The sequence below is a fragment of the Puma concolor genome, chromosome D2 (assembly GCF_028749965.1).
Source record: "Puma concolor isolate L17-30 chromosome D2, mPumCon1.1.hap2, whole genome shotgun sequence".
In the NCBI taxonomy this organism is placed as follows: domain Eukaryota; kingdom Metazoa; phylum Chordata; class Mammalia; order Carnivora; family Felidae; genus Puma; species Puma concolor.
The window spans coordinates 68,796,510-68,808,564 of NC_141677.1; the positions used below are offsets into that span (position 1 = coordinate 68,796,510).

The following is a 12,055-nucleotide window of genomic DNA, read 5'->3' on the forward strand; positions in this document are numbered from 1 at the left end:
CGAGTGCCCAATGGGGGACTCGAACTCATGACCCTAAGATCGGGAGTCAGATGCTCTATCAACTGAGCCAGTCAGGGGCCCCCTAGAGTCTGTGCTCCTGAGCACACCAATAAAATGCTTTGACATTACGTCTTCAGATCTGGACCCATGGCCAGCACCCTATTCTGGAAACCAAGGCCTCCTACAGGGCTCAGAGATACAGTCCTCTCACTGGTCCTCAGTCCCCACACCCCATGCCCAACTACAGTCCTGTATATAAGCTGAATATCTGGTGACATCATTTTCCTGATAAGAGTCCCTCATCATCTTGTTCACCATTGGGTCCCCAGAGTCTGGCACTTAATGAATGTACCAATACTTGATTGAATGTATGAATCTTTTGAAACAGTCCAGTCTAAGAGACTATTGGGATTATGTGATTGAAATGGTTTTGAAGCACCCAGGACTCTGAACAGGGCAATCTGGGTGGGACCTCAGAGATGATGTGATGGACAAGTAATTATAACTCAGAAGGCACAACAAATTATACAGTATCCATTCTGAGAAAGAATGGGCCAAAGAGGATAAGAGAGAGGGACTGGTGTGCAGGGGGTAGAGGAAACGAATTCAAAGAACAGAAACGTGACACTGTGCCTCCTGGAAGGAAGGTGTGCCAAGCAGCCCCCAGGGAATGATGAAATTGATTCACTGGACTGTTTCATTGCCACTGCCATTGGTACAATGGACTCTAGACTTTAGTCTCCAGAATTTGGCTTAATGTCTGCCAGGGCCAGGGTGGCAGTCACCTCTGGGTGTCCTCAACAAACCTAGCTTCTGCTTCTGGGAACTGAGGAGCGGACCCTGACACATGGGATATGTTCAAGTGCTGTGTCCCTTCCCCACCCGCACCGCCTCCACGAGACCTTCCTAGGCAGCCAGCCTAACCCTCCCTGGCAGGCATTTCAAGTTTGTGAGTCCTCAGACAGGTCCTTTCATTACTGTGGGGCCTCACATTCCTCTCTGGAAGATTGGGGTTGAACTAGATGCCTCCTAGAGGTCGCGTCATCTCAGTGTTTGGGGCCTGGTGTCCACGGAGCATAGCCATGGCCCCTCGCGCACTCTATCCCATGGTGTTTCATTCCTACTCGTAGTCAGAAACAGACTCTTAGGCTGAGAACTTGCCAAGAAATACAGACCCTCGCCCAAGCAAGGCTCAAGGACGAGCCCTTCTCAGCATTTGCTCAGACATGATCAGAGGCAGGGCCTGGGGTGGGCACTGAGCTGGGTGGGCATCAGGACGACCTGGGTTCGGGCCAGCCTCAGCCATGCCACTGACTTTCAGGGTATTTCAGGCATTTCTCTACACTCTACTGTCTTCACCCATAAAATGGACATTAAACACTTGGACACTAGGTGGGCGATTCCCAACCTAGGGTCCCCAGAGACTTCCAAAGGGAAACAAGATAGTTAAAATGGAGAAATCTGGTGGACAGCACCACCTATGCAAACTCAGCATCAATAATGGACCAAACCGGCATTCTGTGCCTTCTGATATGATGCAGTGGGAATATCACACATGCAGTATTCTTGCCCCCAGACATGTTTCATCCAGTTCTAACCATGAGACAGTCGGATCCAAATTAAAGGATGTCACTGTCATGAGAGAAAGAAAAGGCAGAGGATAACTGGTCGACCTGATGTACGCCTCTTGTTAAGATTCTAGATTAAAAAGGGGCGCCTGGGTGGCTCTGTCGGTTAAGCGTCCGACTTCGGCTCAGGTCATGATCTCGCGGTTTGCAGATTTGAGCCCCACGTCGGGCTCTGTGCTGGCAGCTGGAGCCTGGAGTCTGCTTTCGGACTGTGTGTCCCCCTCTCTCTCTGCCCCTCCCATGCTCATGCTCATGCTCTGTCTCTCAATAATAAATAAACGTTAAAAAAAAATTTTAAAAAAAGATTCTAGATTAAAAAACACGGAGAGAGTTTAATATGGAATATATATTAGGCAATATTGCATCAATTTAAATTTATTGAGTGTGATAATAGTGATAATAGAGGAGAACGTCCTTGCTTTTGTGAGATAATAGCTCATCTGGTCAGAGGAAATTGTCAGCAAACTTGCAACTAACTTCCTGTAAGAGAGAGGGAAAGAAAGCAAATGTGGCAAAATGTCAATGGTTGACGAATCTAGGTGAAACGTTCATAGGTGCTCATTGTATTCCTCTTCTAATTTTTCAGTAGGTTGAAATTTTCTGGAAAAAAAAAAAAAAAAGGTGAGAGGGAAAAAAGCTTAACAGAAATTGTACCCAGGATATGGTTGCTTTGAGTTGATCACTAAAAAGCAGAGCAAACATTTGAGCTTTTACCACATGCCACACACTGTCAAGAGCTTTATGTGAATTATTTCACTCACTCCTCATATCATTCTTATGAGGAGGGACTATTAATAGAAAAGAAGATCCTAGGGCACAGAGGGGTGAAGTAATTTGCTCAAGGTCACACAGCTAGGAAGCAGCTGATCCAAGAAATAGTGGCTTTAGGCCTGTTCCCTTTTATTTATTTTTTAATGTTTATTTATTTATTTCTGAGAGAGGGAGAGAGAGAGAAACACACAAGCGGAGGAGGGGAAGAAAGAGAGAGGGAGACACAGAATTCAAAGCAGGCTCCAGGCTCTGAACTGTCGGCACAGAGCCCAATGCAGGCCGCAGGGCTCCGACTCACAGACCGTGAGATCATGACCCAAGCCGAAGTTGGGCGCTTAACCGACGGAGCCACCCAGGCACCGCAGGCCTGTTCCCTTTACTACCTTCTCCTAAATTAAGTCTCTCAAAACATGGATTCTCCAGGATGAAAATAATAAAGTTCTGGGAGAAGAAAAAAGGATCAGTGATTGTCAGAGGTTAGTGGGGAGGCGGGAACGAATGGGCAGAGCACAAAGGATTTTTAGGGCAGTGAAAATACTCTGTATGATACTATATTAGTGGATACATGTCCTTATGCATTTGTCAAAACTCATAGAATGTGCACAGAGAGTGAGCTCCGATGTGAGCTAGGGACTTCGGGTGACTGTGATGTGTCTGTGGGGGTGCATCGGTTGTAACAAGTGGACCTCTCCAGCGGGGGAAGCTGACAGTGGAAGAGGCTGTGCAGTGTGGGGCCAGGGACGGTACAGGAACGCTGTGCTTTCTGCTCAGCTTTGCTATGAATCTAAAACTGCTCTAAAAAATACTCTGTTTTAAAAACACAGCTACTGGGGCACCTGGGTGGCTCAGTCGGTTGAGCACCCGACCTTGGCTCAAGTCATGATCTCGCACTCCGTGAGTTCAAGCCCCGCATCGGGCTCTGTGCTGACAGCTCAGAGCCTGGAGCCTGTTTCAGATTCTGTGTCTCCCTCTCTCTCTGGCCCTCCCCCTGTTCATGCTCTGTCTCTTTCTATCTCAAAAATAAATAAATGTTAAAAAAAAAAAAAAAAAAAACACAGCTACTAGGGTGCCTGGATGGCTGTTAGTTGAAGCATCTGACTTCGGCTCAGGTCATGATCTCACAGTTCGTGAGTTCGAGCCCCGCGTCGGGCTCTGTGCTGACAACTCAGAGCCTGGAGCCTGCTTTGGATTCTGGGTCTCCCTCTCCCTCTGCCCCTCCCTTGCTTATGCTTTGTCTCTCGCTCGCTCTCAAAAATAAACATTAAAAATTTTTTTACATAAAAATAAAATAAATAAGTAAATCTACACTCTCCTAGATTCCGGACACAATTCAGGTCCGCCCACACAACTCACGTGAGATTTGAAAGTGGAAGGATGGTGGGGGCTAAACGTCTAACTACCTCTCCTTTGGTTGGCAAGTCTGCTTTTACCTCAATGGTGTCAGCAAAACTCAAGGGTCCAGGTGCTGGCTTGGTGGGTGTTGAGAGGAAGGACGTGGGCACCCAGTGTGCCTGGATCATGTCAGGCACACCGTGCTTCTGGAGCTGCTGGAAGAGCGGTTTCACGACTGGGGTGTCTTCTGAAGTCATCGTTGGCAGTGCCTTCTGATTGCAGAAGACACAGCCGCTCTCTTGGTGGCCCAGTTCCTCAGTGTGACTTACGGAGACGCTCCGAAAAGCTCAACCTAGAGCCTCAACTTTCGCAGTGATTCTGTAAGTCAGGTAATATCCAGTCAGAAAGCCCCTCCTCTTTATTTATTTCTTTTTTTAATGTTTATTTATTTTTGAGAGACAGAGACAGAGACAGAGTGGAGCAGGGGAGGGGCAGACAGAGGCAGACACAATCCGAAGCAGGCTCCAGGCTCTGAGCTGTCAGCACAGAGCTCAAGGTGGGGCTCAGACCCACGAACCGTGGGGTCATGACCTGAGCCAAAGTCAGACGCTTAACTGAGTAAGCCATGCGGGCACCCCTCACCCCCTCTTCTTTAAGATGGCTAGAATGGTTCTCTTCTCCTCAGGTCAATCCTGACTGATAGAACTAACACCATGCTAGATGCATCAATTTCTGAATAAACATGTCAGTCAAATGAAAAGCATATCCTTGGCACCCATTCTTTTCCAGGGGCTTTAGCAAGCACTCAGGGTCACACAGAGGGCCCTTGGCCTCAAGGAATTTGCTGCCCAGCAGAGATGCCCAGCAGAAAAAAAAAAAAAAAAAAAAAGGAATGCAGGAATTCAGAAAAGGGGAAAAGTAACAATAACTCGAGGACGTCCGCAGTTTTGCCATCAGCATCCATTCACCTGTCTCCCGGTAAGCATGCCTCTGTTTCCCTCTAGAGGAGCCTGGAGCCCATCCATCTGCATATCCAAAGATTCAAATGATTTAGGTCTAAGCTAAGCCATGGACTCTGGCCCTCTGGACATAAGACTGGCTCAGGAATGGGCACCTGACCCATGTCAAGCCGATCAGGGACACCGTGTCTCGATTTCAGGACTAAATTTGGGCTTTGGAGAAATTAAGACTCATTCTTTCACCATGCCTGAAACTTGGAAGAATGTTAGAGCTGGAACTACCATGTGGTGCCTGACATTTCAGCCTTCATAAAAGAAGGCAGAGCCAAGATTTAGACAAAAGGAAAATACTGACATTAGTTGAGCTATTAGTTAACCTTCCCGTAAATAAGATCACCTGGCCTTTTGGATTACGAACCAAAACTTCCATTTTTTTTTTTCATAAGCCTGTTTGGGATGGAATTTCTTACCACACGCAACCACAAGTGTCCTCACTGATTCGGAAGGTGTTCTGGAGGCAACAGAAGGAATGAGACCCTGAATGACTGATGGAATCCAGGAAAGAGAAGAGATGGGAGGACATTCCAGGCAGAGAAACCGTCCATGGAAGCCCATGGAATGGGGTTCCCATTAGTTCTTGAAGACCCAGCATCAACTCCTGGCTCTACCGGCTGGTAGTCTTCTAACCCTTACTCTCTCTCCAAGCCACAGTGGCCTCTTGAATCAAATGAGCTTAAAGGCATCAACTTCCCAGGGCTGTGGAGATAAAGGTCACGGTGCCTGGTGCAAAGTAGACGCTCAGCACATGACTGCTGAACAAACTGATCATTTTGGCCAGAGAGGAGATTGGAACAGAAAAGTCATATGTGATAAGGTGTGCAAGGGCAAGAAGGTTTGTCTATTGACCCCTGCTAGGAGCTTTGATACTTATCTCCAGTCCTCATGACAACCCCATAAGGCACTGCCATACTATTTCCAGATAAGGAAACTGCGTCTCTGAGAAGTAAGTTAGTTTGTCCAAAATCACATAGCTGACAAGCCCAGGAGCTATAATCCAGTCTGACTCCACACCCATGCCTTTCCCCCCATAGTAACTGCTGCCTGTGGACAGGGTCTGAGACCCCCAGGGGCCTCTAGTAACAGCCAAACAGAGTGGCCTTTCCTCGGCAAGTAAGAGCAAGCTGCCCAGCCTGGGCAAATACGGGAAGGAGTGTTTCCATCCAACAGTAGTTGATTCACAGGTGGACCGAAAGGCCAAGCATGGCAGAGAGAAGACATTCCAACCAGCCAGCTCTCCAGGGGTGGTGTGGACACTAGCTTGGGAAGAGTATAGAGGGAACCCAGAACTTGGGGAAGGGATGATCTGAGCTACCCAGAGGCCTGGGTCCCTGCGACCAGCTGCATTCTGGGAATCATGCCATCCCCAGAGGGCCCTGCTGGCTGGCTTTAGGGAGAGGCCAGGAGGAAGTGCAGATTGGGGCCCAAGAGCACCCCCGCCCAGTGCCAGTGCCGAAGAGGAAGATTTGCATCTGTCTGGGAGGAGGTTGTTTGTATTCTCTTTTCCCTCTCTCTCTAGCCCTCCCCTTCCCCCCCGGCCAACAACTCGTAAAACCTGCAGGGCTGATGCCCAGCCTGGGTCCCTTCCTCTGACTCAGTGGCAGGGAAGGGGAGTGTCCCAGAGAGCCACCCACATCCCTAGCTGGCAGCCTGGCCCCCAGGGTCTCTGTGTCCACCAACTTCCCCTGGGCACACTTGTTCTTCTCGGCTTCCCCTCAAGATACAAAGGCCTCCAGGCACAAACGCGCCCAAACAATCGGCTCCCTCAGGCCTCCGGCAATCAGGATGGAGGGTGTTAGCAGGCCCTGACCGTCCTCAGCACTTTAGCTTTTGCCCATTTCATCTGCCCCGGCTCGCCGGATTCCTACATCTGCTCTTGAGGTTGGTAACACACCCATTTTACAGAGGGGTAAACTGAGGCCAAGAAAGGGAGAAGGATTTGCCTAAGGTCACAGAGCTAACAAATGGTGACCAGAATCCAACTCTTTTGACTCCCAGCCTAAAGGGTCATATCCAGCAAAGGTACACATACCGAGGATGCTGCCCTGCTCACCAATATGAAAGCTTGTATACTTGCCACCCCACCCCCACCGTCTCTGGAAGTTCCTTGGGTGTCATGTAGGTGCCCACCGCCAGTCTGCCGATGTTTCTTCTGCTGACCCCCTGGCTGATGTCTGCTGGGTACTGGGCAACTGAGGCAAGGACCTCATCTCTCTCACTGTCCGGGGTACCCCACGAGATCCCTGCTTCTCTACGAAGGCTGTGATGCCTGGAGCTGGCCGAGGCGACAGGCCCTCAGTCCTCACCAGAAGAAAACGGTTCTGTGCTCTGAGCCGAAATAGGCAGAAGGCCCCTCTCTCTGACTCATGTCCCGGTTTGCAGCCTGGACCCCAAAGAACCCTCTTAGCTGTTCCCTGCAGCCCTCTCTCTATGGAGAGTAAGGGGTCAGTGTTTCTTGTCAGCTCGTCCCCATTCACTCACTGACAGTAACAGCCCCTACTCAGGTTATGATTCCAGGACAACCACCTCCTTCGCCATCATGACCACACACGCTCCCTGTGAAGATCCCGGTCCCACACACCCACATCCGGATCCCAAGGAGACTGTGTCCCACCCCCTCTTAGTATACTCCATCCCCCTGATTGTCACCGGTTAAGGGAAGGGTACACGACCAAAGTCAGACCAATCAGAGCCAGTGAAACTCAGTTCCAGCATTTTGAGCTCTCAGCAAAGCAGACTGGTTCTTTGCCCTGGGGGGAGAAGGCGTGAGGCTTAAAGCTTCTGCAGGCATCTTGCCCCCAAGGTGTGGAACCTGTCCTGGCTTGAGCTGTTACCTGGAGAAGAGCTGAGGCCAAAGACAACAGGGAACACCGGGTCTTGATGACATCATTTAGAGTTCCTGATGAAGCCTTATCTGAAGCCAGCCACACCACTTGGACTTCATTTCCAAGGCCAGCATTAAGCAAAAAATAGGATTTGCTTTTACTTCCAACCAAAATTCTCGTGATACAGAAGGTCAGGCCTGTGCCCCTTTCTTCTCTCTCTGCCCCACCCCTACTACTCACCAAACTTCCTCCTCAGAGGCCTACCTACCTACCCCCATGCAAATAATGCACACAAATTGATACCCAGGATCACCGCTACTGGTCCATAAGTTCCTCTGTGCTATTTAGGACTGTTTGTGCCATATAGAAAAAGCTGTCCCATTAACAGTCCCCTGTTGGCTTGGTGAGGTGGGGACGAGTAGAGAGGAGAGTAGAGGGTAGAGAGAACAAGACGTGATGGCAAACACTGCCTCTGCCCAAGTGGATCTGGAACCCCAAGTCTGCCTGCCTTCTGGGGGATGGTACCCACAGCAGGACTCCGCCCAGGGCTCAGGAAAGGCATCCTGCCAGACCTGGCCAGTGGGGCCTCCTACCACCACTTCCATTGGGAAGGATGGCTCAGAAGAAAGCAGAGACCACTGATAGAGTTGTGTTTTTGAACGGGCCCTTCCCAGGATGATTTATCCCCGAGCTAAGAGGCCTTAAGCACCCTCGTTTTTCACTGCGTCCTCCGGCTTGGCTCCCTTCCAGCCACACCCCCAAGTAAATCCTTTCCTTCTGAGAGCAGAAGCCTGAGGATGAGTCAGAGCCTCATTCTCGTCATTCCTTCCTCAGTGGTCAGGCCTCACCCCTTCTCCCTGCCAGCCCCTCCTCTGGGCAGCCATCTGCCCCGTGTACAGGGCTCGCTGTGTCCACAGAGCCACTCAGAGGGCCCTCTGAGTGTGAGGCCAGGTGGGCAGGGCTGACCTCTCAGCTCCTGGAGTCTCTTAGGAGATCTGGGGCCTCCAGGGATGGGCTACGGTGATTAGAGTCTGTCCCAGCCCCTCCAGGACCTTCCCTGGGGTCTCTGCCAACAGGCCCTGTCTTCCTCACCAGTGTCAAGTTCATGTCTGTGTCTGTCCCAAAGAAGAGGAACCAAAACCCCTTTAGAGAGTTCCTCCTATGCCCAGGCCCTGCTGTGAACTCCGAGTTCTCATACCCACCCTCAGCACTGAGAGCGCTAGCCACACTTCTGAATGAGGAAACAAGGTTCTCGGGTGGCAGAGCTCACACCTGTGTCATCAGCACATCATCTCTGCTTGTTCAGGCTACACTGCACGCTCCCCAGGGGCTGCAGTTCCAGGCCCCTTCCATTCCCTCTCTGCCCTCACCTCCAGCAAGCTTCCTCCGGGCCTGAGGCTGGTAGGCCCCAAGCCCAGAGTGGATTCTTTCATACCCTTTCGTGTGAATCAAGCATGAGCAACCCCCAGGGGCCTTCCTGCCTTATGTGGAAGAAGGGTGAGAAACCAGATAAGAAATTGTCTGTGTACCAGCACGTCTCTTCTCATGGCCACACCACAGACACCATCATTGTCCTCACGGGGGGGATCTATGCCCCAGAGGTCCTGGAGCTGGGGTGTCAGACGAAGAGAAAAAAACCGAGAGGCTGCCTTGCCTGCCTACAGGAGGGTGACGTTTGTGGGAAGAAGCAACTTCTCCCACCAGTTAAAGGAATGCTCTACTTTAAAACAAATAATTAAGGGGGACTTGGAAGCCATGGGGAGCCCCTGCAGTGGCCCTGAGAAAGTTATCTGGGGGGGGTGGTCTGTGAGGAAGGGTCCGTTCAACCTGGGGTGAGTCTCTGAGCAAGGGTTTACCTCAGGCTCAGTTCAAGCCCTCCCTCCACAGTATTAAGTCACTGAAAGAACAGTTTAATAAGCACCAGGTAATCCTGATAGCTCAAAAGAGATATAGAAAAACAGTCTGGGATGGGGCCCCTGGGTGGCTCAGTCATCTGAGCCTCCGACTTCAGCTCAGGTCATGATCTCATGGCTCCTGAGTTCGAGCTCCCGCGTCAGGTTCCATGGTGTCAGTGCAGAGCCCGCTTGGGATCCTCTGTCCCCGTCTCTCTCTGCCTCTCCCCTGCTCATGGTCTCTCTCTCTCTCAAAAAGAAATAATTAAAAAAAAAAAAAAAAAAAAAAAAAAAGAAAGAAAGAAAATCAGTCTGGGACCTTGTAGAATCTTCTAGAATTAGATCCAAGCCTGCTGCATGGCTTTTGATTAGAATCACCTGAGGAGCTTTTAAAGGTGATTTTTTTAAAGGAGCTTCCGGGCTTACTCTAGACCAACTGAGTTATAATCTCAGGATGGGGGCTGGGCAGCTATGTTTTTTCATCTCCTCAGGTTGACTCTACTGAGCTGTGTTTCTCAAATTTCTCTGATGAGAAAAATCATCCAGGGGGCACATAAAAAAAAAAAAAAAAAAAAAAAGATGGCCAGGCACCCAACCAACCAGTGAGGCCCAGGAATATGCATTTCTCACAGAGGCACCTGGGTTCCAGGGCAAACCCTTCGGCCCAGCCTCCCTCAGCTCATTGCCCCTTCTATCCTCTGTGCTTCACAGAGCGCTTCCCTGACAAGTGCGCTTCCCTGGGACTAAACATAGCACCTGTCTTCTTCCTAGTACTCACCACTCTTTGTGTGTCCGCGCCTTTCTGTGTGCGTTTCATGTCAGTCTCCCTCCAGACTGTAAACTCCACGAGGGCAAGAACCACATCTGTTTGGGGCTAACAGTGCGGGATCTGAAGGCTGACCTGCCTGGCCTCCAACCCCAGCTCCACGACTCACCTGTTCTCCCATCTTGGTCAAGTTCCTTCTCTTTCTTGTGCTCTCATCTGTAAAGTGGAGATTCAGATGACAATGCCTGCCACACAAGGTTGATGTGAGAAATAAAGGAGATTACAAACGTAAAATGAGTTGTTTTTTTTTTAATTAAAATGTTTAAATGTTTATTTTTGAGAGAGAGAGAGAAAAGCGAGCAGGGGAGGGGCAGGCAGAGAGAGGGAGAGAGAAAGAGAATCCCAAGCAGGCCCCACACTGTTATCGGCAGAGAGCCCCAGTCGGGACTCGAGCCCCAGAACCTTGAGATCCTGACCTGAGCCGAAATCTAGAGTCGGACATTTAACCAACTGGCCACCCAGGCGCCCCACAAATGTAAAATATTTAATATAGTTGCTGGCGCATAGGCAGTGGTCAATAAATGTTAATTACATTGATTATCGTTGGCTACAGAAGAAACACTCCAAAACAGTGGCTGGAAACTATCGCCGTTGAACGGCTCACAATTCTCTGGATTGGCGACTTGGGCAAGGCCTGGCTGGGATGGCTTGGCTCTGCTACCAGTGGTTTGGGCTGGACCCATGCTAGCATTTGCAGTCAGTATGCAGCAAGTTCATGGCTTTTGATCAGTGAGTTTGGGGGAGGGGAGCAGGGACAACATCAGCTTGCCCAGGAGGAGTCAGGAAATGTATACTACGTTTCTGTCCCTGTCCACCAGCCTTCCTGTTGCCTGAAGGGGAAACCAAGGCCTCCAGGCCTCATGTCTTTTCTGCCCAGGAGCTTTCCTAGGGCCTGCTGAGTCACCCACCTGCTGCAGAGAAGGCACCTATTTTTAGCCTGAGGTAAATGAGCTCACAGTCACCCAGACCACATTCCCTTGTGTCTCTTTGTCACAGCTGTTGCGACTGGATGACTGGACGGGGACTGCGTCACAGGGGACCCCCCTCACCCCCCCATCAAGGTACCTCCATCTCCTTCCTTTCCTTCCTCCGAGATACCACACTGCACGGCAGTCTCTCCCGTCACCGAGTGTGGCACCAAGGGGGACGTAGCCAGAGCGGCCTGCTCCTGGGTGCGGGGAGTATCTCATCACTGGCACCGTTAAGAATTCCTGTGCATCACTGTCAGTGGGTTTTATTATCGTTTTTAACTCTTCTGTGCACAATACACCCCCTTCTTGTGCCCACGCGGCCACTCCCACGACCCCACCCCCGGAGCTGCCACTGCGTGGAAGCTAGGACTGTGGGGCCTGGAGGCCAGCGGACTGATGAAGCTCCACCCCGCTCGCTGTCCGACCCGAGCAGGACCCACAACCACTCCGACCCCTGACCTCTCCCAGGTCACCCAGGCTGGCAATCAGTCACAGGATGTCAGAACAGAAAGGGCACCGAGATGTCATCAAGTGCAGCCTCCGTCTTTACCGACAGGAAAAGGGAAGTGAAGGAGCGGCGGCTTGCCTGTGTGCCAGGTGCCAGAGACCCCTCTCCGACCTCGTTCAACCACAGCCACCTCATGGATAAAAAGCCAGTAAAAAGTCAGTGCTTATGAGAAGGCCACTGCTGGTCAGAAATATTAGCTCCTGAGCCCAGAAGCCCAGCACCTGGAACGGGGTGCAAAGTAGAGTATTTCTCTGTGGGTCACCCGAGACACCTGAGCGCTTGTCAA

The 12,055-nt window shown here is 50.7% G+C and overlaps 1 long non-coding RNA gene across 1 annotated transcript; it reads right to left on the reverse strand.

Annotated features, from left to right (window-relative positions):
- Positions 1-1,987: 1,987 nt before the first annotated feature.
- LOC112854801 (uncharacterized) lies at positions 1,988-5,569 on the reverse strand. Its single transcript, XR_015241822.1, has 3 exons — positions 5,161-5,569; positions 3,830-4,109; positions 1,988-2,228 (listed from the first exon to the last, which is right to left on the reverse strand). It is a non-coding gene; the product is annotated as an uncharacterized LOC112854801 (long non-coding RNA).
- Between the last annotated feature and the right edge of the window lie 6,486 nt (positions 5,570-12,055).